Source organism: Octodon degus, unplaced genomic scaffold, assembly GCF_000260255.1.
Source record: "Octodon degus isolate 3935 unplaced genomic scaffold, OctDeg1.0 scaffold00014, whole genome shotgun sequence".
NCBI lineage: Eukaryota > Metazoa > Chordata > Mammalia > Rodentia > Octodontidae > Octodon > Octodon degus.
The window spans coordinates 20,461,547-20,485,989 of record NW_004524590.1 but is presented as its reverse complement, the minus strand read 5'-3'; the positions used below and the strand labels follow the sequence as shown (position 1 = coordinate 20,485,989).

General features: G+C 45.8%; 1 protein-coding gene across 4 annotated transcripts in view; it reads right to left on the bottom strand.

Moving 5' to 3' along the window:
- Positions 1–24,443, bottom strand: part of Mgat5 (mannosyl (alpha-1,6-)-glycoprotein beta-1,6-N-acetyl-glucosaminyltransferase) — a 354,646-nt gene that overhangs the window by 86,040 nt on the left and 244,163 nt on the right. The window lies entirely within an intron of this gene.

The window sequence follows — 24,443 nt, the reverse complement described above, 5'->3', positions numbered from 1 at the left end:
ATGTCATTATTACATACACGATGGCAACTTTTATCTATCCCCAACAGGCAGTGTTACTCTGTGTTTTACCTTTTATTCAAGGTAAAAGAGACAAGTAGCAGACCATGAAAAATAAAAATAGATGCAGATATACTGGAAAGTGTATTTCAACCTCAACTACAATGCAATCACTTAAATTTCTCTGAAGTTTCCCGTAAGTGTACAAACACTTGCAGAGCAAGTAAATGCCAGATCAGCATTCTAGTGAATGTCTCCATTATTTTACTGTTTTCTTGACCACCCAGAACTCGACATGTTAAGACAACAAAACCACCTTTATTGCACCCTAAAGCTACAGTCTGTTTGTAAAGAAGTGATTGCTCTAACTTTTCACACGCATAGTTCACCAGTTTAAGGCATAGCTCATGTAAATATGCCATTACAACACAGGAACTCAGCATAAACAAGTTTGGTAAGAAACAGCCAAGGCCTGATGTACAGCCAGCAGGACTCTAAGGAGGCGGCACCTGTGGAGATGCTTTCTTTCACTCTCAGTGCCCCAGCACAGAGGTTCTCCTTCCCTTCTGGGAAAGTACAGGCTGCAAAGCTGTGTGTGTGCTCTCTTGCTCTACAGGTCAAAATTGCTTATGATACTTAAGCCTCAGGCCTGCCCACTATCCCAGCCTCTAAATCTGTTCGGAGATCCATTTGTTCATATCTATTTTGGATGAAGTCCTTCATGGTTCTGATAACGGCTATATATGGGCTCAACGGTACAGTGCCTGCTGAGCATGTATCAGCCTCTAGGTTTGATTCCTAGCACCATAAAAACGAAAGTCAGAAAGAAAACCAAATCATACTCTAAAGAGGCAAGCATGGCACATCAACCTTTCCCTTTAGACAGGAAAAGTTTCCAAAACAGTGGCTGTCAATCTTTTGCTGTAAATGGTAATGAAACAGTGGCTGTCAATCTTTTGCTGTAAATGGTAATGGCCTGGGAAGCTCTAACTGCAAGGGAGGAACTCACCCATCTTGCTCTGAGGCTGGGCCTGGATTTTAACTGCACTCCAGGAGACTGATTCTAGGAGCAGCCATGGGTCTGAGGCTACCCCCTGTGTCTAGCAGAAAGGAGGAGGCGAGCTCCTAAAGACATGTCTAAATTCCCCCAAATCAAATACTCTTCACATAACCAGGGTATATCAAGCAAAAAAAAAAAATATTATTTTTTTTTGAGGGACCGGGGATTGAACTCGGGCCTTTGAGCTTGCCAGGGAAGCACTTATTCCATCAAGCCATCTCCCTGGCCCCCCAAATAATTGTTTTTATTTAAAAATTTTTGAACCATAAAAGACCCATGAATGTTCACTCAAGTCCAGGAAGAAGATAAAAATCAAATTTTAAAGAACTACAAATTAGGGGTTGGGGAGATGGCTCAGTAGAATAAGCACTTCCCTGGCAAGTGCAAGGGCCTGAGCTCAATCCACATTTCCCCCTCTCACCTCCTCCAAAAGAACTGCAAATTGAAAAGACAGAGAGAACAAAGCTCTGCAAGGCAGGTCTGCAGAAGCTAACTACAAAATCCCAAGCAGCTAAGTAAGATGTGTATTTGAGAGTCTGGGCTGGATTTCAGAGAACCTGTCTGCATTTCTGTGGAAAGTAGAAAGCTAACTTTTTTCCTGGCATCTACCCAGGTACCTGGAATTATGATTCTAAATAGTCATTATCTAGCTAACGCCAGGAACTCAGTCTTCCCAAGATTCATGAAAGAGTTTGAATTCATTTCCACAAAGAATAACACAGGCTTTTCTATTTAGTAGTTTCTTTACTGGAGTTCGGAGTAGGGAGTGTTGAGGTCGATGGGAGGAAGGGCAACTTCTACTATTCTGTTTCCTTAGCTCGCTCTGCTGATGGACGCCCCTTGCTGCACTATGCTTACTTGATAATTTACTAAAATAGAAAGCCTAATTAAAATAGAAGATTCCTGAAGGCAAACTTACAACATGTCTAGTTATGTATTACCAGACCTTACCACAACAGTACAGAGTATCATGCATTTTGTACTTCTTTCTTTTTTAGGCAGTACCAGGGATCAAATCTAGGACTTGCCCTTGCGAGGCAGGTGCTTATGCTGCTGAGCAGCTATCTCCCCGGCCCTGCATGCACTTTCAATGAATGAAACAAAGTTCCTGCCCTGTGGAAAGTTATAAATGGAACATAATCCACTTGGCTGTGGTAAAATGTAAGCAAGGCAGCTGAACAAAGCAAAATCTGCCCACCTACATTACAGTGACAGCAAGGTCTACAAACGAGGACCTCCACTGTAGCACAGTGGCATGTTTTACACTCTTCCCCATGAGATGTTCCCTTCAAACCTGCCAGGGAGAGGATCAGGAAGCCAAGGCTCAGAGAAGACAAGGAGTGTGTCCCAGGCCACAATGCAGAGTGATGAGGAGGAGGAGGCAGGGCTCTAACTTACCCTCTTCTCAGCTACTCTATCTGCAACAATGCAGAGCAGAAAGACGTATCTGCTTATTAATGACACACAGCTAAACCCAGATGAAAATGACTGCTGCTCTTGAAAAGACTAGCTTAAATGATGAAAATACTATGTATTAATAGATGATAATCACTACCCTTTATCGAGCATTTACTATTATACTATGTGCATAATTCTAGTTTATGCCTTTCAAAAACATGTGAGATGAGTAATAGTGTATTTGATTAGCAGATGAAGTTCACAAAAGCTGGCAGGGGAGTGGCAAGGATGGGAAAGACTAAGCAGAAAATGATCTCCCAATCCGTTTCGTGTGCTACACTACCTTGAATGAGACTGATACGATTTGTCCCCCAAAGGTTCATGCGTGGGAAGCCTTGACCCCAGTGTGGTAGTGCAGAGAGATGGTGGGGCTGTGAGGAGATCGGCCCCAGTGGAAGGTGGCAGGGCATGGGGGATGCTGCTCTGCAAAAGGATTAATACCATACTCCTGAGACTCCAGTTACTTCCATGAAAGTGGCTGTCGCAGCATGAGCCTGGTCCTCCCAGTCTCTCTGGCTTCCTATCCCTCCTGTAGTCCCTCCTGCATGCGTTCCTCATTGTGATGTTATTCACCATAAGGCCTCCACCACAGGCAGGGAGTGCCACACTCTTGGAGCTCCAGAACTGTGAGCTAAAGAAAGTGCTTTTCCTTACAAATTACCTAGCCTCAGGTCTTTTGTTACAGAAATAGAATACAGATGGATACAGACACTGTCCTTACCTTGGAGAAAGGAAGCTTTCAGTAAACCTTTCTTAAGACCTTACCACACACATTAGGTACTACATTAGATATTCCTTAACATTCCTTTTCTCATCTGTACAGTCCTATGACTTATGTGTACTAATAAATCTTGGGTTGACAAAGGTTAAAACATGGCCATCATCACAATACAGTCAAAACCTAGTGCAGAGGGGGCGGGGAGATGGCAGAGGAATAAGTGCGTCCCTGGCAAGTGCAGGGGCTTGAGTCCAATCATTGGTTCCGAAAAAAACCAAAAACCAAAAAACAACAACAACAAAAAACCTAGCACAGAGCTCATGGCCCAACTGGGCTACCATAAGAAAAGAAGTAAGATGCAAAAACTATTCCCCATCCTCCTCCTGTTTGTCAATAGGAAGTGCTGAGTTCTTATTACCAGCGGTTGCAATAGACTTCAATCTCTTCGGACTGGCCCACCTACATCCAAGTGTTCATATTTTATTCTCTGGAAATATTACTTTGGAATTTCCTGTGGCCAGGGCTTGCATGGGCGCTTGGGATGCAAATGTAAACTAGGCCCTTGGGGAACACGAGGTAAAGCTCAAGAGTCCTAATCCCATCAGAAGCAGCACCAGCCTATGGAAGGAACAACTTTCTCTGGGCTTCCCGGTGCTGGCTGGCTGCCCCTGCCTGCATGCTGCCTGCATGTAACTTAATCTCTGAGCTCCTTATCCAGCTGGGAAAGGAAGCCTCGAAAGTTACAGATGTTTCCTCTCAAGGACAAGAAACTGCTTACACTGAGATCGCCGTCTGCTGCAAAGCCGTGACTCATCCATCTTTTGGGTCACAGCCAGTCAGGCTTCCTACTTATTCTGTTCCTGAAAGAACAAAACTGGAAGGCAATGAATGTCTGATCCTGGAGACAGGCAATAGGAGTAAGACAATACAACGTTCAGAACAAGCACGTTGGTTTCCGAAAGGCCCCAGGCAAAGACTTCACAACCACTTCATCAGACCACTGTTAATTCATCATAGCACAAGTCCTACCAGAGGGAGAATGGAGAATTTACCTAAAAGGAGGACTTTATCTAAGGAAGAAGACAGAGAAGAGCTGGGCAGAGAAGAAAGAGCAAAGAGAAGGTGGGTGAAAGGGGGAGAAGGAAGAGAAAGCCAGAGGCGAAGAGCTACACATGATTGAGGATTTAGGGCAGAAAGGACTAAGAAACTGTCCTGTTTAGCTACCACACGACTGCCCTGAGGTGCCAGGCACTGCGCTGTGTCTCTTCTACAGAACCATCATCTGAAGTAACCCGGCTATCATTTCCACTGTAGCTGACAACACCAAAGCCTGCGTTAGCTAAGTGTCAGGTGAAAGAACGCACAGTAAGCCCGTGGCAGAGCCCAAACTAACTCCTGTCTGTAAGGACTCTGGCTCACAACTGCCAAGGAGCCTGGGTCACGGGTTACACAGACACTTCTGTGGCCGACGCTGTGGAAGTGAAACAGAAAAGTTATGAAAGATACGAACTTTTTCACGGGCTCTGCTTCTCAGCGGCAATGTCTAGACCTCACACAGGCACATGGCCTCCGTCACACGGACCTCACCGCCTCTGGCCAGCACTGAAGAGCTAGGATCCACAGGTTGCAGAAGCTGCTTGTAAACAAGACATAAAATCATTCCGGTCCTGTATCACCTTTTCAGTACCCTCTGTTGACCATGCTCTAGTGCCGGCTACAAAGGAAAAGCAACTCTAAGGCCTAGATCCACTTGCAGAGAGCATCAGAAAGGGTAAAGTTGGAGCTGAGCAGCAGTAAACAAATACTGGAATGCTTGCTCCCTCTAAGACAAGGCCAAGTGACCTGGCATATCTGGAGGCATCTAAGAGGGTTGAGGAGAGCTAGGATGTTGGGTGTGTGCTGGGAATAGTGGATGCTATGTGAGGTGTGAGGTGTGCCAAAGGCCGTGCTTTAGTTAACCCTGTGGTACCGATCTAGCATAGACCACACATCTGGCACTCTGCTCCAATGAGCCAGTTCTCTCGAAAGGAGGAGCCATTGGCCCTTCTGCTCCAGAAGACAGGAGTGGAGAGACAGGTGGAGGGACAGGGACAGTCATGAAAAGAGTTAACAGTTTTGATGGCAGGAGCCCTTTCCATAGCCTTCCACAAAGGACAGCACTTGGTAAAGGCAGGAAACCAGGAGGACAGAAACACTTTTGCTTTGTCTCTATGGCTATGTTGCATTTGTCCACTGACTTTATTCTCTCTTCTTCTACTTTGAAGATGTATATTGTGATATCACTAAGAAATTCAGCTGTGATTCCTCTGACTCACACACAAACTATTTCTCATGTCTCACAATATCCCATCCCCAGCCTCCCATCCTTCCCTTTAGGGCTGACATTCACATGCCATGCTTCCCCCCTCAGTTCTTCATGTCAAAACTTCCACCATTTGCCACCTGGCCAGCTCAGTATTTTTGGCTCTCCAAACTTCCAGAGGTCAGACGTGTCCTTCCAAATCCTAACTTAAAAGGAAATTTCTGATAGTTGATTCTTGATGACAACAATAAGTATAGTGAAAATTAACAGAATCTTTACAGTAAGGATTTATGTTACTTATTTTGGAAATAAGGAAGCTAAGTATAGCCCATCTCGGTTTTACTGATTCTGCTTAAGAGATTGAAGCCCATTGTATATGGGATTCAAGACCCCATACAAAATTCTACACATTTCCTCAAAATCTGTCCCAGGACAACATAAATGTATTCTTTGGACTCCTGGATAGTGGGATGGGGGGTTGGGTGTGTGGAAGGGTGAGCGCAGCATTCCTAGCAACCCAGTGAAATGGCTTTAGGACAAGCTCCATTTCCAATCTTGACCACATGAAGGACTCTAACTTCTGACTGCCTCAGTTCTTTCATGGAAAACAAGGAACAACAGCAGTACTGATTTCATAGTTACTGGGAGGCCCTCACGGGGCACATAAGAAGCACTCAGATATTAACCATGATCATTATTTCCAAAAAGAGTTCATTCTAGTCAAAAGCAGAGTGGAGGAGAAGGAGGGAAGAAGTAAAGGTCTGACAGCTGTAAAAATTTCAGTGGAGCAGGGATAACTCCAAGGCCCCCAAGAGCTCTGCTGCTCCTGGAGGCTAGCCCAGAACTCTGGGTTTGTTTCAAGCACAGCCGGGCTCACTCCACACAGGCTGCCCTCCCCACCAGATCTAATAAATGTATGTTGCATATATGATTTCTATTAATTAAAAAATCATACACAATCTTCACTCTAAAAGCACATACACTGCTGCATCTAACAATATTCTCTACTGGTTTCCACTTTCTCAATGTCACATTTTTTAGATAAAATGGATTGTTTCCAACAAATGTCCCATATTTTGAAGTCTCTCAATCTGTATTTCTTCTATGAAACTCCAACCACCTTTTGTTTGTGAAAGGCCTGTCTCAAGGTCTGAAATCACGGCTCTGCACTGATGGAGCAGTTCCCAAGGGGATGTCCTTTAATTTTAGTTTCTATCAAAATTATTCAAGTACTCTGGCTGGCAGGGGAAACAAGGCAAGCTGGGAGCCAGTCCACATTAACAGTTCACTGACTGGAGCTCCAGGGTAGAGTGAACACCCACCAGAAAGACATCAGACCTCTCTCACCCAGCCCAACACTTGCACCTGGCTGATGAGTCCTACTCTCGGATTTTTTGTTTGTTTGCTTGGTACCAGACATCCAACTTGGGACCTTGTGCTTGCTAGGCAGGTGCTTATTCCATTCCCAGATGTATAAATTGCTTCTCCACCTTCATTTTAAATTGTATTTCTACTTTTCTTTTCAAGTAGTCTGAAAACTGTTTTTTTCTACTGTCATGACTCAGATTTTCTGGCCTACTTTCTGAGCTTGGATACGCAGACCACAGGGAGCTCCCTTCAAGGCATCCTTATCAGGTGAGCCTCAACTTCTAGCAGGGTCAAAGGGGAGTGGCCACTATTGTCCCTGGGAAAAGCTAGGAGGCCTTAAAAACTTTCATGCTTGAATGAATAAATACATCTAAGTTCCCTTCCCTGCAGGAAGCCTTCTTCGAGCTGAGAGTGGGGAAGTGCCCCTGGCAGTCTCCCTTGTCTGGACGCACAGCCTCCACCAGGCTGAGGTCCTGGAAGGGACGTTGTGGGAATACAATTCGCCCAGTTTTGCCACAATAACCAGAATCAATGTACTGAACTGGGTGGTCTCCTGCCTGGCACGACTGACTGCCTACATGTGGGATGGGCAGTCTATCTCCTCATGAAGCCGCTCTACTTTCACGATTTGGATTCTGCCTAGAATTCTCATCCAAAGCCCATTTCCCTATCAACTGTGCTTTAATGATTGTTATATCTAGGGGAAAACATGAAAATCAACTCATGACCTCATTCTCACAAATCTGGGCCCAATCACATTCAGAAGGCCAGGCCCTTCAGACTAGTAAATTGAGACACAGTACAGTCTGTCTTCTAAGAACAATCTTATCCCTTTCTTCTCTTGGAACGCTCTTGTACTACTTGGATGACAAGTTTCTGTGCGAGTCTTGTGACTTCTCCAAGTAGCACTCGTCAGTCATGTGGGTACTGAAGGCCCTTTGGCACTCCTGGAGACACTGTCTCCTCTGCCTCCCTGGAGCTTGGCCTGTCCACAACTGCATCCATTCAATGAACTCTGTTCCTGGGCAGCCTGGCTTCTCTCTCTTTGCTCTGAGACAGCAATGTCTTTTCCCATCTCTCAACACTATTGTTCCCTTATCAGCTGCCAAACTGCTAAGGCTGGGAGAATAGTAAAAAGCCTCCAGGCAAATTACAACCACAACAGCTGTGTTTACTAAGCGCTGAGAATGAACTCATCCCAGCACTATTAGAGAAGGGGTGGCAGTTTGGAACCTTCCAGAAGCACCCCACCTTGGGGATGTTTGCTGGCTGCCTGAGCCTCCTGGCTTTTTCAGCCAGTTCTGGGTTTGGAAGAGAGCTCTGAGAGCACCAGGGGCCTCTTTTCCCTCCCACCACTTTTATGTTTCTTTTCACAGCAGCAATGATTTGCTGTGTTTAATGTCTGCTGTGTTTTAATGTCTCTCCCAGGGCTGCTGGTCACGCTAGTAGGCTGGTGGTCCTTCTGAGGGGAACACCAACAAAACTACTCTCTTGTTTGTCTCCTTGACCACCTTGAAAAGGCCTAGAATCCAACCATCCATCATTCAAACCTCAGGACCCTTGCAAGTGTTCCCCCGAAGTGTAAGTGTTGCCACAAAAGGAATGACAGAGGTCAAAAAGACTAACACTCATCCACATCTTAAGGTGGGCTGCTTATTCTAGATATCTAAGGTTTCATTTTATCACCTGGAGAGCTGGCACAGCTTCACAACCTGTGCACAACCTGAGGATGTGCTCTGTAGCTTCTAAAATCTGTACAAATTATTACTTGAAGTCCAGAGTTAAAGGGCAAGTGTTTTTGAGGGGCATTATTAGAACTTATACCGGCAATCTACATCTTTCAAGAGAATAACTGAGGTGACTGACCGTTGCCATGGCAACCATGAGGGCAGGTTCTTGGGGAAGGGGAGGCATGTGCCTGATTAGCTGCATTGAGCAGCAAACACGGGAACAAATGGTACAGCCTGGATACAATAAGGGCACAGTAGGGTCTTCCACAGACCTCACTCAAGGGGAAGAGATGATGATTTTTCTGATCTAGGAAAAGTAGGGTTCCCACCTAGCACCACATTCCTAAGATTTGCCCATGTGGAATATTTGTTGAACATCTGGTCCCCCAGGTCCCTTCCCAGGAGTATGTGAACAGAAGATGCTGAGCAGGGGTGGTGGCATTCCTAGTGGTACTTACTTGAGATCAGAAAAGCTATTTTTGATTTGTTTTTAAAATGTTCACCAAAATTCTAAGAATGAATTTAAGACTCCCTGCCTTTCCTTGAAACACAGGCTGGAAATCTTACTGCGCCCCAAATCAGTGCTAACAGATCCACATGGGCTTCCTGTCTGGGTCTATGACTGTGACGCTAGTGCTTGGAGGTCTAGCCATGAGGGGCTCTATCAGCTGGGTTCTCAGGAAGGCTTTTCACTCCCAGGTAGACGTCTGGGGTTTTATTATATAAACAAAGAACAGCCAGCAAATAGGCTCAAAGACCAGATGCAGGGTGGGGTGCAGACAGCTCTCCCACCCAGCCAAGCGCCATCCATAACAAAGATGAAAACTGAGTTTCAATCACAAGCTCCATGGCTCAGACGCAGCCCTGGTGGGCTGTCACACGGTGGCCCTGATAAAAAAAACACCCAAGACTACGCTGCAAATTTCAGGGTGTGGGGTGCTTGTTGGAGCTGCACAACGGAAATGGGGTGCTCATTTTCCTCTCTGCTCTACCTTATGCCTCAAAACTTCACCGATCTCCTAGTAGGCAGGCAGCCTGGATGACTCAGTCCAGGCGAGCTATGTGATTTGCTGTTCCAAAGCACGTTCCAGAACTCCACTTTCCTTAAAGGAATCCTGTTTCCACTCAAAGTAGCTTTCTCCTGTTAAGTGTGCAAACACAAACGTGGAACAGGTGATGGGGACTAAAGAAGGTGCCAGAAGGACCATCATCCTGGGAGCCACTCAGCGCCCACCCATGCAGTGGAGTTAGTCATTCAACTCTTGGGCACATGAGACAGCAGAGTTCCTTTTGTGGCTGCCCCACTGCTGTAGCACACACCTGTGTCCTGGTGTGGGCAACTGCTGCCAATCTGGGCCAAACTGTGCCCCCACACAGTGTTCCCTTCCGGTTGCCATCCACACTGTACGAGGATGGAGTCTGTGGTTGCCAGGAACCTTACAATGCAGACAGCCCCACGTCCCCTGGAATCAGTGATACTTTTCAAACCTACAGCCCCTTCAGCCAACAGTGGAGCAGGCCTAATGGCTTCTTATGTGGTTCACCTTATTTTCAGATGGCACTGAGAGTTGTTTTATCCCTTCTGATATTACTGGAAAGCTTGGAAAGTTTATGGGCTGCCTATCATCTGCCCCTTTTCAGGTCATGCGCAGTAAGTGTAATTCCTTACTACCTCCCCTTCAGATCTCTGCTTAGCTCCTACAACCTCAATTAAGCCATTTCCTGCTTGATCAAACACACCAGTTTCTTTCAGTTTGTCTTCATACACAACAGGGCTCTGGCGCGTCCCCATGTTATTCCTCCTAATCCAAATTTGCCTAACCTCATGAGCAGCAGGAAAACCTAACAAACATGAATGAATACACGGCATTGTTCTAATGGCTTTACATAATCAAGAAGTACGTAACTACCAAAGAAATTCCTGGTGATCTCATGATTCTGTAACCTCGCGCCACTGTGGCCATCTTGGTTAAGTATGCTCTGGTGTGTGCCCAGTGATGGTAACACCTAATGATACATTTCTCAGAGCGTTTCTATGGAAAGTAAAGTACGCTCTACTTATGAAGTCAGGTCGTATCAAGAGACCTAACACTGGTGCTATTACCATTCCTTCTGCAGATGAGGAACAGAGGAACAAGAAGGCTAAGGGACCTATCCAGTCAGTGCAGCAGCACTTCAGCTGCAGGTAGGCTTACCAGTGGAGAGGCGGTGAGAGGGGCTGGCTCCTGGCCTTTTGGCACGGACTGGCACAAGGCCTGGGGTTCTCAAATGGACAGGAACTAGCTCCTTCATTTAATCCCTCAACTGAGAGTCCATGACCAATGCTTGGCAGGCCCCACACTATTGACCCACATAAGCTTACTGTCACTGAAGCCCTTAAATCTTGTTTACACTTGTGGACCTAAGCCACGGCAAGCCCATCGTCTCTACAGCCAGTTGGTTTTATAACTCTGGGCCTGGCCTGGCCTGGCCCAATTATCGTTCCCCGCCCCTCTGCTCCCTGTCTGACTCTGTCCTATTTCTGATGGCCCATAAAGTTGTCTTGTAGGCTATCTCCTCCTTGCCTCGCTCTTGAAAGAATTAGAGAAAGCCAAGAAGGAGTTCAGCTTATAGAATCATGGAACTCTGGGGAACTAAATAGAAGAACATCCAGTCCTCTGCTTCATTTTATAGATGAGGAAAGAGAGACTCAGAAGGCAAGGGGCAGCGCAGGACAAGCAGTCTGCCAGCTCTGCAGCTAACAGTAGAATCAGGATGCCTGCCTTCCCACCCTGGGCACCTCCCACGGCTCCATCTCCAGGCTGAAATGGGTACTACGGAGGCCATGTTCACCCTGCCAGCTAAAAAGGGAACCCTGGGAGCAGAAAGCTTGTGACCAAGTGGAACAGACCACGAGGACTATGAGACAAGAAACACTGCCTCCTCCACTGAGCTCCATTCGCTCCTTTGAGGAGGCTCATCAAACATGGCCGTGCTCAGTACGGTATCACACAGGGTGAGGTTACCACAGCATGCAGTCAGTGGTCGCTCTGCGAAGTCTGCAAGTATCCTGTATGGCAGCTTTGGAGTGATGTTTCTCTGCGCATGTCACCTCTCCTGTTTCTTCCCTAGGCTGTTCCTTTAGTTTGGGGAAAAGGCTCTACGGTATCACGGCACTTCATCTTGTGCCAGACGTGAGCGGGGGCCACAGGTCACTGTGGCTTGCTAGGTGGCTGCTCTTGAGGGAAGGATCTGTACAAGTACGGCTCCGCTCCTTGTGCACCAAACCGAATGTCCTGCCACCCTCTGGGCCAGGGGAAAGCCCCTTCAACTTCTCCCTACCTCTGCTGATTGGGGTTTCCAAGGAACACGACTCACTGACAGGATTTCTCACTGACTTGCCCTCCAAGGGAGACAAAATGGCAGAATGCTTCTCACGCTTTCTGGAGGGAACTAAACCAAGAGCTGTAATGATACCACATTTCTGCAAATCAAACAAAACTAATTCCTACTTTGTTCTTTGAAAATACACTCCTTTGCCCAAGTGACATAAGGTGGGTTTAACTTCATCTGGTTTATCTCTAACATTATCAGGTATGAAAAAGTCTGGTGAAGGAGATTAAAGAGCAAACACGATGACAAGGTTTAACCTACTTACAAAAAAGTGTTCTTTTCAAGGATTTCAGTACATTCGTTAATTACAAAGGTCTTTCTTTGCTGGCTCATTAAAACAATGCAATAAGAGCAGTTAATTCCGACTACGGAATCAAATGGTATTCTCCACATGATTCCAATTTCCAATTTTCATTAATTTAAACTAAGTCCAAGTCAACCAATTAGCAAGCTAGATAATTACATAGTTTCTGGGATGCAAATATATCTCAGATAGTGGAGGTTACTACCTAGTCTAGAGGCTTTCAAGATTTATTTGTGCTTCTTGAAAGGGGTGCAATCCTCCTTCCCATGGAAGTCTTATTGGAAATCCCAGAGCTGGAGCCCAGGGCCCCAGAGAACATACCTGGTAAGTGGTTAGGATCCCATGCTGGGGCAGGCAAATGTTTAATGTGAAGGGCCAGACAGCTAATATTTTAAACTCTGTAGACACACACAAGCTCTCTGTCATATCGTCTTCTACATTTTTTTTTACAACCTTTAAAGTTTAAAAATTATTCTTAGCTTACAGGCTGTACAGGTCACAAGCAGGATTTGTCCCATGGACCGCTCTGTTTTCATTTATTCATTAATTCATTTCTTTATTTATGGTACCAGGAATCAAGCTCAGGGTCACTGGTTTGCCAGCTCGGCACTACACTATTAAGGTGTACCTCTGGTCCTGTGTGCTTTCATTTATTTAAAAAGTTTCAAAATGTGGCACATGCCTGTACTCCCAGCACCCAGGAGGAACTGTATATGGAGACCCTGCCTCAAAAAGACAAATAAATTAAATTTAAAAAATGTCTTAAGTTTTGTGTGTCTGGTACTGGGGATTGAACCCAGGACCTCCACATGCACCATATTCTAAGCTCTTTCTTTTTGGAGAGAGTCTTGTTCAGTCACTAAGGTGCTGGTGTCAAGCCTGCAATCCTCCTGCTTCAGCCTCCCAGTGTTGGAATGACATACAGGCATGTGCCATCATGCCCATCATTATTTTATACTAGCTTTGTTGAGGTACAGAATATAATACACTGCACATTTTTAAAGTATACAATTTTATAAGTGTTTACTTATGCATACATCATGGAAGTATCACTATGGAAGAGACAATGAAAGTATCGATTTTCTTTTCTTGCTCTGTTCCCAACCACTGATCTGCGTTCTGTCACTATGGAACAGTGTGCATTTGTTAAGAGTCGTATATGAGCAGAATCATAAAGCATGACAGCATGCTCTTATTTTAAGGTCAACTATAGTACTACATGTATCAATCTGGTTTCATTTTTATTTATCTATTTTTGTGTGGCTGGCTCAGCCCGCGCAGGGGGCAGGGCTAGCCAGCATGTGGTGCCAGGGATCAAACTGCAGTCCCTGTGCTTTGCCTAAGTTTATCTAAGCAGGCTCTTTAGACTGCTGAGCTATCTCGCCAGCCTTATTACATGTATCAAGCGGAAGACCCAATACTATTATGGGCTACTGGACTCTTTTAGAATATTTTGCTGAGTTTACACACCTATAATATTCAAATAATGGAACTTAACAAAAAAAGAGGATATAGATGAATGTCCATTTTGTACCTGTGTATTTAAAGTGGTTAGGATAGATATATAGTTACATTCTCTTAGTGAATAGAGGGATTTGTTCTAATGGTGTTTGTAAGTAGGATATCATGTCCACATCTTGTACAGCAATTAACCACTAGGAAGAATGTATGCAATGTGTTAATTATTGAAAGTGTCCTACCAATTTGGTTTGAAACTGTCTCATTGTTCTTTGTTTCTCAATAAAATTATGGGGAAAAAAGACCTATCTAACAAGAAAAAAAAATTCATTCATTAAAAAATAAAAAACAAACCAAATAACCATACTGTGGAGGCCCACCTGAGCAGCTCTCCTTGAAAGAAGAACGACTGTCTCCATTTTGGCTGAGCCTGACCCTATCTCTTCGTATTGTTCTGTACAGAGCTGGCTAGGACTGCTGTTTATCCTTCAATTGGTCTTAAGCAATGTGTATTGGTCTAGCTGAGGTGCTGGTGATAGTCTTTGAAGGTGGCATGCGTGTTTTCCTGGTAACCTACACCTGCTGCTCTTTAATGTGAGCCGAGTCGAGACAGGACGGTAGAGCTAATACTCTGCACCGCCAGCTGGGATTGAGCCTCCAGATAGAGGCTGTGACTTCCTGGGGCTTGAAAGGCGACACCAAAGCTGAAGCACCAGACTTACCAAAACATTAGATACTATATAATGCAGATTATTCTCTCTGCATAGCCTCTCTGCATATGGCGGAGGTAAATGTCGGCCACCCACCTAGCTCAGCTCACAATGATCACCTACTTCCCACAGTTCTCAGTCAATCCTCCTCAAGCCACTCCCCCACTGAATAAAAACCGGGTGAGGCCCTGGGTCGCTCTCTTGGTTCTGGAAAGCCATCTTCGTGGCTGGACTTAGAGCCTGTTGACTCCCTGATGACTGAAAATATAATTTAGTGTCTTTATTTTCGGCGTGGGTTGCATTGTTAAGTGGTAGATTGGAATCAACTTGATGGGATTCCAATAACGTAACTTTGTTTTCTATTTTTTTTTATTTTATTTATTTTTTATTTTTTTATTTATTTTTTTATTTTATTTTATTTTATTTTTTTTTGCGGAACCGGGGATTGAACTCAGGCCCTTGCGCTTGCCAGGGAAGCGCTTATTCCACTGAGCCATCTCCTCAGCCCCCAATAAGGTAACTTTGGGATTACAAATATTGGCTTCTTGGACCGAGATGAGGACCTGGAAGCATCTCCTACACCATACCTTCTTTTTTATAAGGGAGGAAACTGAGACTGGAGTTGTTTCCCCCAAATCACAGGTGACAGGAGGGCTACTCAGAGCTAAGGCCTGTGACCTCTCTGCGCAGCATCTGCTTCCCATGCCATCTCATGGCTAATCTCCCTCTCAGGGTCTCAGGCCCAACAACTGCTCTGGGGTCTGCAGAAGCCATACAAGGATCGCTTTACTCTTCTTCTATCAATTCCATCTACTGCACTCCTTCAGGCCAGAGAACACAGGGAAAGGCCCAAAAGCAAAAGCATTCCACATTTTATCCCAGTCTCCCCAGATAAATCAGTAAACTACACCACAAAGAGATTCAGTCCGTCCAGCATCACGCAGCTACAGACTGCCTACCAACGCCAGGCAATGCTGGCTAGCAAACTACATGCTGCTGTCTTTGTATAATTTACATATCAAGTAAGAACAGCCTGAGACTGGAAGAGAAACACTTACAGCTACACTAAGGGAAGGAACAGGGGCTGTGACGGGGAGGGCGACTCTGCTGTCAGCACGCGTTGGCAGGGAGGTATAAAAGGCTGGGAGGAGCCGGGCCTGCTGCGGCCATTGAAGGGCTGGCAAATAAGGATAAACTTGCGCCATTTTTAGGTAAATGGATGGATGGTGAGATCTTAATTTTAAGTGAAATAAATCAGACCACAAGTTTAAACATCATAGTGTTTCTCTTGTGTGAGAAACCCAAAGAGTAGACAAGGAGCAAAATGAAAGATGGAGGAAAGGAGGGAGGGAAGCAAGAGAAAGAGATTTAAAAACAGAGAATGGAAGGGAAAAAAAAATCTGGAAACAAAGCCTTGTAAATGGGAAAGGGAAGAAGGATCTGAGGGAGGGAAAAGGAATGGAAGAAAAAGAATTCAGATACACACCAGTAAAAATTCCCCGGGCTGAATGCCATTATTATGTACAGCAAGTATGTACTACTGCTAATAAAAAAGGCCAGAACCCGAGCATGGGACACATGTCTGTGCTACTAGCTACTGGGGAGGCTAAGGAGGGACAGCAAGTTCACAGCCAGCCTAGGTAACCCAGTGAAGTGCTGTCCCCAAATAAAAAGGGGCTGGGGAGGGACTGTGTGTGCTAGTGCTAGGGTCTGGGTTCCATCCCCAGTACATCAGAAGAGGGAGGCCCTTGGGCACAGGTTGATAGGGACAGTACAAGGGGTGCAGCCTCACTAAGCCCGCTTCCAGGTGTGGACTTCACTGTAAATGTACTCTGTGTCTGACATAAAGTCACTGGAGAGTTTGGGCAGAGGAACAGTACCAATTCACATTTGTAAAAGATCACTCTGGCTCATGTGTAAGGAGAATGGATTAGAAAGAGCACAGGCGCTGCATGGGCCACATTTCCAAAAGCTCATTTCTTTGGCCTATAGGGAAGGGATGTGCCACTGGAGAAGATGCTCTATAATCACACGGCCTCTGAGGCCTAGGTGAAAAGGCACTCTCTGAATTTGGGGGAGTGTGGCTCAGTTAGGTCACTGCCAGGCAACCCAAGGCTAGGGCAAGCAAGGCCCAGGAATCAGGGCACAGAAAAGAATCACTCAAAGAGAGGCGTGTTTACTCTGCAGAACCAGCAAGATCATTGCCCAGTTGGCCATCTGTGTGGGCAGCAGCCTGGGGGAGTTTACCTGCTAAGCCAGTATTTGCCAGGGCTGCTGCCGTATGCTCTGGTCACACATGGAGTCCTTCCTTCAGGGTTTCTGAACCTGCCCTAAACACAGACCCACCCTCTGGGGAGGGGGGCAGAGGAGCAGCTCTATCAAGCAGAGGGCAGCGCGGCGTCAAGGCTCCAAGAGGGGAGTGCACACCTGGCCCTGGCTCTGGTTTGCCACTGCCTGTGCTGCAGGATCTTGGCCACCTCACTCTACCTCTGAGCCAGTACCCTCACCTGTAAGCCAGGATGGCTAAGACTCTGGCTCTCTCTTCCTCAAAAGGCACCAGATGCTCCACCTCAAATATCAACGAGGAAGGGCTCCAAGAAGTGGAAATACCCTGCTAATGTAAGCCTCCTTTAAATTTCTGAAGTGCTGGGGAGCAAACCCAGGGCCGCACATGTGTGGAGCATGCGCTCAGGCGCTGACGCGCAGCCCCGGCCCAAGGCACCCTTTTATTCTCAATGCCTTTTCAGTTACTTAGAAGGCACTGGCTTCTTGCTTAGCAGGAGTGCTGGCTGGCTCAGTGTGTGGCGCTTTCTCTGCCACACGATCCCATGTATTTTTTATCCATCAACACAATCAAGAACCCTGAAACAAGCTAAGAAGATCTCTGCTGAGATTCATGCCAGGGACTTGCATCTCTCTGAGAGCCTTGGCTTATTTGGGACACAGCATAACTCAGAGCTTAGCAAGCTGCTCGGGGAAGGCCAGACAGTACATCTTGTCGGCTCTGGAGGTCATACGGCCTTTATCACAGCTACTCAAGACTATAATTTTAGTGCAACAGCATCCCTAGACAACGAATGGCCATGGCTATGTTCCAATAGAATGTTATTTATAAAAACAGATAATGGGCTATATTTGCCCCAGGGGCTAGAGCAGTAACTGAACCTTTTAGAGACCAAGGGCCAGCCTGCAACCCCAAACCCACGTATTTATCAACACTGCGCCAACACTGCAATTAAACCTAGATACTGTGATTTCAGTTCAGAAAAAGCAACTCTACACCTTTTGTTTTAAAAGAAAAACACAATAACACACATGCCATAGTTTCACCACCACTGGGCAAGAGTTTTCCAACTGATAATAGAGTTTAAAAACTCAAATATGAGTACTTCTGGGCAGGCCTGCGTTTGCCAATTTCCTGTAGGCTCAACCTGTCTCAGCCCTCCAGCAATTTCCACTGCAGTGCTGCGCCTCTGGCTCAGGTAATGACAATGATGACAGTTTCTGATGCACATTAGGCTTATTGTGGGCAGGGTAGCCCTGTCATTTAATCATACATAGATGCTAATCATTACTGAAACCCTATGAGAAGCCCCATGACAACGGAGGCCAAGAGAGCTCCTATAACTTGCCTAAGGTCAGGCAGCTGAGGGCAGAGCCAGGACCTGAGCCCTGCTGCCTGACCTCAAAGTCTACGCGCTGGATCACCGCGCCCCACTGCTCAGAGAGCACTGTGCGAACCCAACCAGAACAGGTCCAAGGCAGGCAGGTGCCTCTGTTACATGCTCTGAGAGTCCACTCTCTTCCGCCCTTCCTGAGGCCGGGCAGCAGGGCCAGAAGCAGCAGGCTTGCAAATGTGCTCCTGGCCAGCGCACTTAGGGTGACTGGAATCAGGTGCTAGCAGCAGATGGTGACAGGAGGGCTGCCAGTGGGCACAGATAGCAGGAAGTCAAAGGAAAGGAGAAGAAGATTTATCTATCCACTCACTGGTCAGTCACTGGGGGCAAACACCCTAGAGTGGGCTGCTCTGTGCATGGTGCCACAGCCCACCTACATCGCTTGCACGTGAGTGACAGTGGCCGTCTCAGTCCCACTAGGCAGGTCTGAGCCAGAACCTATGTGTTACGAAGATCCCAGTAAGGGCCAGGGATACAGCTCAGTGGCATGGCCCCTACCTGGCAAGCATAAGGTCCTGAGTTTGATTCCTGGTACCGAAGGAGGGAAGGAAAGGATCCTAGGTAATCTACATGTAGCCCCTGCTTATAGGTTAGCTACTTCAGGAGTTAAGTACAGCAGCAAAAATGAGAGAGAAAGGAACCTTAAATCCAGTTAAGTACTTCAGGGAGCTTCTGATTCAGGTCCCACCCATGTGTCAAAGCAAGGGCTCCAGATCATTTGCTTGGGCAGTGACCACGTGGTAATAAGTAGTAAGGACACACGTAGTAAGGACACACTGTATCTTTTCAGGATATTTTTCTTTTTAAAGAAACATGGAAATTAAAGTAATATAGTTGCCAGGTGGTGCTGCAATCCCAGCACTCAGAAGGCTGAGGCAGGAGGACTGCCATGAGCTGGAGGCCAGCAGGGGCTCCACAGTAAGTGCAAGGCCTGGCTGAACAACATGGCAAGACATTGCCTCAAAAATAAAATAGTGGGGCTGGGGAGATGCCCAGGGGTCTAGGCGCCTGCCTAGCAAGTGCAGGGACCCAAATTTGATCCCCAGTACTGCATGCTACGCTATTGTGCTGGCCACTGAAACCAGGGGTGGTAGTGCACCCCTGTATCCTCAGCGCTAGTGAGGCTGAGACAGGAGGATGACTATGAGTCCAAGCTGTGTAGCGAGACCCTGTACTAAATAAATAGATTAAAAATTAAAATAGTATTTCTTTTTCTATATTAGAGACTGAGCCCAGAGGTGCTTTATGACTGAGCTATATCCCCAACCTTATTTTTTTTTTAAAGACAGGGCCTATGTTGTGCAGGTGGACCACAAATTTGTGATCCTCCTGCTTCAGCCTCCAGGGTAGCTGAGATTACAGACATGCAGCACTATACTGGGCTAAGACTTTGATTAATTTTAAGTTCTATATATTTAAAAGTCACATGTCTTTTAAAAAGTGTTTAGTTTTGTACATCATGATAACTTTTGGTAAGAGGCTGTTAAAGAACAGAGAGATCTTTTTTCTCGATACATTTCTGGTGTAGCCAGAACCAAGGCTCAGCCCGTCTCAAATAGAGTCCAAAAACCTAGAGCTGTAGGTCTTCGGGTTAAGAGGGGTCTTGCACTTGGGATAAGGGGATAAACAATCTCATCTGATGCTGAGGGTCTTGGGTAGAGAAGCTTCCCATATGGGCGCCTTCCAGATTCTGAAGCAGGACAGTATGGTCCCTTTCTCTCCATCACACACTATAACACCAGGCTAAGAGCTGTGGGCACCATGGACATGACGCGGCAGGAGACTGAGAGGGAGCCCTTCCTTCCTCAGCCTGTGTGTTGCACACATTTAAGTTTTCTTGACAAGTATGTGGAACACGGGGAGACCTGCACAATTTAGCAGATATCCATGGTATGACTGTAAGGACCAGAATACACTCCATTGCTATAAGAGAACAGAATGTTAGAGAATGACACACGAGATGGAAACAGAAGCATGCGGGAACTCCAGCAGCTAACTGCTTTCTGTCCTATCTGCGCGCCCTCTTTCCTATCTGTCACTCCTCGCTGTGGGGCCCCTCCCACCCTCAACATTGCACTGTCTTTCCAACATCAGTCCTGTTTTCTTGGTCAACATCTGGACCCCTGCCAGGTTTCTACCTTGGCCTCGGTACAACTCCAGACACACCCCTTTGACTTCCATTCCTAAGGCTATTCTTACTGTCTCCAACACCAAGAGAAGAATCTTGCTGCCACAGCTCAGCTTGCTGCAGCAGACTCCTGGTTCCAAGGCCAGGGAGCTGGACTGCTTTGGGTTAGAGGACAACATCCTGGGCCAATCACCCAGAGCTGGAGGGTACCACGTGGTAGCATGGCTCACCCCAGAGCTAGGCCCTCAAGGGGGAAGGTGGAGGTGCGTGTAAAAGAGCACCTTCAGAAATCGGTGAGTTCTAGAAGCAGGACCTTAGGCAATGATCTGGTCCAAACCATGCCCCCACTAAAATCCTAAATCTCCCCGGGTTAACAGGCGTCACTTCCCTCCTGAGGATCTCTGAGGTGAAGAGCGACTGGATACGGGTGATGAATGGATGGGAAAAGTCATTTATTAAATCTCACAGTAACTTTGGGACTGAATGACGCTTTGGAACTGAGGTTGGAATGACATCTCACAAGTACAACTGTTTTCTGAGTATGTTCACTACATACTATGTAATGGATATATTTTTTTTTTTGAAACACCTAGAATCTCATATACTCTTCTGTGTTTAAATGTCAGAAATTATATTTAACATACATGTGAAAACTCTCCAGTATTTTTCTTCTTTTGAGAGGTGTTTTCAGCAGAGTGCTGGAATAAAATTGAAATGATACCCTTGAATTTTGGTGTTCAGAAAAAGATGAACATAGACCTAGCGACACTTAGCTTTTGCAGTCCTTGAGTGGGAATACTATAATGAGTATCGGGTCACCTGCAGAGTTTGGGTCACCCCAAAACACAACTGAACTTCCAAATCACTTCACTAATCACTAACAGAATGGCTTACGCTTTCGGGATTCTTACTGGCACCGAAGAATTCATTTTAGTGGCAGTATTAATTTATCCAAAACAGGTAACAGAAAAGCATTCAGAACCAGTGTATTCTTTTGTTTTTCTAGAAAAATAAACAACAAAAACAAAAAAAAAAGCTGCAGAGACACTCAGAAGAGAGCTGCACTTGGTTCCAAAACAGAAGTGATACAATTGCAAGACCTGTTCAGACTTGCAAGCTATTTTATCCAGCCAGCTGCGCAGGGGAAAAGGCCTGAGTATTCATGTATCCAGAGTCATGGCCTGTGGCATAATCACCAAGCCAAGCACGAGAACTTTCAGCACACCCTTCCTACTACTAGCTTGGCTCAAATTCAGTTAACAAATGTATCCATGACACGGGGTACATTCTGACACATGAGAAACAAAATATCCTATACACCCATGAACAGATGAAGAAAATGAGGTCTTTAGCTACAACGGAGTACTACTGTACCATAAAGCAGGATATATTCGAGGCATCTGTAGGTTGATTCACCTCAAGACCACACATAACGCTAAGTGAAATGAATCAGACACAGAGTTGAAGTATCTCATGGATTTTCTTGTGTGAGAAACCAAAATACAAATAAAGTGCAAAATAAAGGATATACAACAGGAAAATAGGAGATCTTTTTCAAATGGGAAGAGGAAAAAGAGATTGGAGGAGTGGGGAGAAAAGGAAAGAGAATTTTGAAAAAGAATTAAAAAGCTCACGGAAACAGCTTTTCAAAAGTAAGGGGGATCAAGAGTTGTAGAGAGGGGCTGGTGTGATGGCTCAGTGGTCTAAAGCACCTATTTAGAACAAGCTAAGCTAAGCAAAACACAGGGACCGCGGTTCAATCCCCCAGCACCACATGCCAGCCAGCCCCACCCCCTGGTGGGCTGAGCTGGCCACACACACACTAAATAAATTAATATAAAAAAAAAAGAGTTAGAGAGAGCAGAGAGGAATGGGAAGGGGGGGGGACAAAAAGAACTGAAATATATTATGTACAGACTCTACAATAAATGTACTGAAACATGTACTAATAAAAATACATAATAAAACTAAAAAAATGGGAACAACTCAAATACCCAGTTATAAACTATATTGGTTTTACTTTACTTGTGAGGAGAAAGAGTAGAATAAAGGTTGAGTGTCTATTACTTTGCAATGTGTAGTACCAAAAGTGTTGTTTGGATTTCAGACCTTGGAATACAAAAACAGAAGATGTTTTGGGGATGGGACTCAAGTACGCGCCCGAAATTCGTATTTGCTTCCTATGAACCTTGTACACAGAGTCTGAAGAAAATGTCACACAAATATTTCTTTAGTGTACCTAACTTTACACTATGACTCATAATAGGAGGACAGGTGTGAAACTTTTCCTCCGTGGTCTCAGTGTGTTCTTTTGGGTGAGGGACGTTCAACTTATAATTTACACAGGAAATAATTCTCAGTTGTGCTGCCAATAGTTTATGCCAGCTAGTTCTTTGTGTCAGGTAGTAGTGGAGGGGACCTGTGCTCTACAAGATGTTTTTTTTTTTTTTTTTTTTGTGGAACCAGGGATTGAACTCAGGCCCTTGCGCTCGCCAGAAAAGTGCTTATTCCACTGAGCCATCTCCCCGGGCCCTAAGATGTTTATAATATCTTTGGCCTCCACTCACACAATGCTAGCAGCACCACGATCCAGACATGGCCACCAACACTGTCCCCAAACATCGTCAAATGTCCTCCTGGAGAAGCAGGAGTAAAACTTTTACCAGGTCACCCACTATGTGAAACAAAGACGGAGTCTAGCTGTTCATAGCAAAGAGCACACTATCCAGGATTAAACCAACTCCCCAGAAGCAGGCCGACTTCACTGACTTCATTGTCCCATTTTTACAGTAAGCCTGGTGGGGCTGAATGGACGGCCCTGCCCTCCTTTGCTGAAAGGAGGTCAGAAGGGCGAGTGCAAGGAACTTTTTAGCTAGCACGTCACTGTGTTCCTCGGTAGGGGAGTCAGGACAGCATAAGACCACAGTTTATGATTAGGCTGGAAAGGCTTTAATTCTGCCATTTAGGATGAGGCATGTTTTTAAGGGCCTGAGGACTTCAGTTTATTTGAGACAGAGTCTAAATTTTTAGGTAGTTTAGGCTGCCCTTGAAATTACCATGTAGCCCACACTGGCCATGAACTCGTGGTGATCCTCCTGCCTCAGCTTCCTGAGTGCTGGAGTTACATGCATGGACCACCATGCTCAGATAGGTCCCAAAGACACCTGGCTGACAGAACCAACCCTCACAGTGATGCCATTCGCCTCCTTGAGGCCTACTTGCCACATGAAAAGATTTACAGTGCCTGTCAACAGGTGGGACCAGATCCTTTACTGCTGTATCTTCCCAGGTCCATTCTGGAAATCACCCAGGAGGGAAGAAGGGATGACCCTCTGGGGGTTCAACAGATAAGTGCCTGGGAAAAAACAGATTTTCTTTTTATGCTCAAGAGCTCTTTATCCGAAACCCCCTTGAGCAGCTCTGCCCACAGTCAGCCCTCGCAGGTGTTTCTTTCCAGATTACACAGCAAGGACCGCAAAGACACTGCCTTCCTTGGGAAAGGGTACTGTCAGGCTTCACAGACCGCTTCCCAGAGGGCAGGACGGGAGAGCACTGCAGAGTCCCTCTGTGCAGCGCCCAGCTCTAGAGAGCTGTCTAAACCTTATACCCCTCAGTATGTACAGTGACTGGTTCTAGGCCCTGTTCCTCCCCATACCAAAACCTAGGGACACTCACGACCTTCATATAAAATAGTACAATATGTGCACAGAAACTAAACATATTCTCCATACATCCAAGTCTTAGTGTATTAAAGTATACCAAAATCAGTTTATATTACTTGTAATGTAGAATTCTATGCACTGTGTATATAGCTTTTCCTGGTTAAGCAATGACAGAAAAATGTACACATTGAATAAAGATACATTTCTTTTCTTCCCGAATATTTTTGATCTACAACTGATTGAATCTGTGCATGTGCAAACCCTGGCCAGGCGTTACAAGACATGAAAACAGCTGTGACGCACAACTTCCAACCAGCAAAGAGTGGACGGGGTGCTGACCGGGGACGTGAGGACAGACAGGCACCCACAGCTTCTGGCAGACGCCCAAGTGCCGGCGCGGCCAATGCCGGAGCATTCTTGTTTACGTCGGAGCAGATCCCATTAAGGCCTGGGCACTTGGTTTGACTACTCCCTGCATCAAAGTTAAATTAAATTAGCC